We start from the raw sequence: 2,916 nt of genomic DNA, 5'->3' as shown, positions 1-2,916 counted from the left end.
CAAATTTGCCCAGTGTTTATAAATGACCCCTGTTGTGTTTAATGCACTGTACATCATTACACTACAAGATACCTTTACTTTATACTGCTTAGATCACAATCGCAGTTACTAACGTGCCAAAAAATATAGCATCAATTGGTTGCATTTAATTCATTCCATGCTAATGTGTTAGAGTGCCACAGACTTCTTGATTACATTAGCAATTCAGATTTACAGTGCATATTACAGTATCACCACTGGGGCAATTAAAATGATTAGTACCAGAGATTGCATTTAGTATTTCCATAAAGTGGACATTATTTCAAAAACTTGAACAGCAAAACAACAAGGGAGAATCGAGTCATTTGCAAAGGTGGCCAAATGGATTAACAGCACAAAAGGGAAAGTTGTGCTCATCACTAAACAATTTTAAACCATTAGGATGGTCTAATTAAGATTGTGCACATGCAAAACCTGCTGTCCCCTTGACCTAATAAGCTGAACAACAGATAGAACAGTGAATTTTAAGTTCCAGGTATGTCTGGTGAACTGCAAATTGCAGAAAAGACAAGCAAATCCAAAGGAGCCACATATGGATATAATAATGATTTATTTCATATAGTTAAAATCAGAATTAACATGACACTTTTTGTAGCAAGATCATAGATAATAAGCATTTTTCAAATGAATAACCTGCCATCTAAAGCTACAGTGAAAGCCTTCCTACAACAGAAGGTATCCACATGCCTCATGATACACACACAGCATTGCCAAAAATTAGAGGTTTTAATCTTCAACGATGGGATTCGAGGTGGAGACATGCTAATGTCCATGTCCAATCAATGCATTCAGAAGCACTGGTTTTAATAGCAGGGATAAAGCCTAATAATTCAGAGCCATCTATCCAAACTTGCAACCTGTTTCGATCTGCTTTGGCTTTTTGACTCCTTTTTTCTTTTTACTCTCACCCTAACCATAGCTTTTAGAGCTTTTGTTTAACAGAGAGTGGTTTTTATATTGCTAATACAGGCTCTGTTAAATATATCCAAGTCCTGAGACCTGTTTTTGGAGTCTAAACAGAAAAAGGGGTCATCCCAACATATATGTAGTATTGTATGACAGCAGTGTTACTTTACAAATACAACTTGAATATTGTGACAGATCCCAACATACTATTAAAGGGGTTGCTTTTTTCAGTTCAGTTGGTTTCAGACTTTTTTCAATGATTTTCTATTCGAGAGCATTTTCTAATACTGAAGCTTCAAGTTTCATTTTTTAACCTTCTTATTTAAGAAGAGTTTCATTTTTTAACCTTCTTATTTCAACTGAAATTCGACCCGCACCCGACCCTAACCCGATGTGACTGTACCCGAGCCTATCAAGGTGTCTGCTCCCTGTGCATGAAGAGTGCTGTTCATTGCTCTGTATTATTTTGCATTAAGCAGTAATGACTGATCTGTGCATATGCTAAAGCTAAATCATGGCAATATTTAGTGGTGCTGTTGGTCTTTAAGACAAAAAAATGGCCAGATTTACATATCAGGCACCACTAGGCCTGCTGCCATTTTTCCTCTTCCCTTTATTTTTACACATGCACAAATTTTTATCATCGGGTCCGGAGCATGGGAAATTAAAGAAAAGTATAGTATCTTCTGCCCATATCCAGTGCTTCCAAAACAATTCGGATGTGGTTAGGCAGCAATGCCTTGGGTGCACCTCACATTTGGTATATATATATAGTAAATATTAGTTTCAGGGCCGGAACTAGGGGTAAGCAGAAGAGGCACCTGCCTAGGGCGCAAAGATGTTGGGGTACTGGGCAGGAACCTATTTAAAAGTTTTCTGCCTACCCCTAGTCCAGATGAATCATTCTACTGCTTCTTTCACCCTCCTCCTCCCTCCTCCCCTCTAGCACTCCCCCTTCCTCTGTCACTCCCTCCCCTCCCTCCATCACTCCCTCCCCTGCCCTTTCCCATCGTTATTCTGCCTTCTACTTTTGGCACGTGCAGTTGCAAGTGCGTGCCTGCACGCACACGGGGTGAAGTTATTTGACCGGATGCCTAGGGCGCCCTGTCCACACAGCCCGGCTCTGATTAGTTTGGCCCTTATCTGCTATAAAAGTGCAATCAATATAATAGTGCAAAGTTATTGTATCTATAGCTTGGAAACGCATTAACGAAAAAGTTCCAAAATACAAGAAGGTCATTTCCCATAGAGTTCTATTTAAAGGGGTGGTTCACCTTTAAAGTAACTTTTAGTATGTTATAGAATGGCCAATTCTAAGTAACATTTCAATTGGTCTTCATTGTTTATTATTAATAGTTTCATAGTAATTTGCCTTTTTCTTTCTTCTCTTTGCAGCTTTCAATTGGGCGTCGCTGACTCCCTTCTAAAAAGCAAATGCTCTGTAAGGCTATAAATGTATTGTTATTGCTAATTTTTATTACTCATTTTTCTATTCCGGCCTCTCCTATTCATATTACAGTCTCTTATTCAAATCAATGCATGGTTGCTAGGGTAATTTGGACCCTAGCTACGAAACTGCAAACTGAAGAGCCGCTGAATAAAAAGCTATAATAACTCAAAAACCGTAAAATAATAAAACATGAAAACCAATTGCGAATTGTCTCAGAATATCACTCTCTACAATACATCATACTAAAAGTTATCTCAAAGGTGAACAACCCCTTTAAGGAAAAAAAATCATATATATTTTTTTTGAAAGATTTGCTTTTTCTGTGTAATAATAATCATAATAATAATAACATTAATAATAATAAAACAGCACCTTGTCCTTTATAATAGTTGCATGGATCCATATTGGTGACAAAACATTTTTTTTTCATGGTTAAATGCTTTCTAGTAGCATTCAAAATAATGGAAAAATACCTTTTCTGGAATAATGAGTGCCTTGAAGATTTTTAAGATAATACGTCC

The sequence above is a fragment of the Xenopus laevis genome, chromosome 7S (assembly GCF_017654675.1).
Source record: "Xenopus laevis strain J_2021 chromosome 7S, Xenopus_laevis_v10.1, whole genome shotgun sequence".
In the NCBI taxonomy this organism is placed as follows: Eukaryota; Metazoa; Chordata; class Amphibia; order Anura; family Pipidae; genus Xenopus; species Xenopus laevis.
This window is presented reverse-complemented; position numbering follows the sequence as displayed.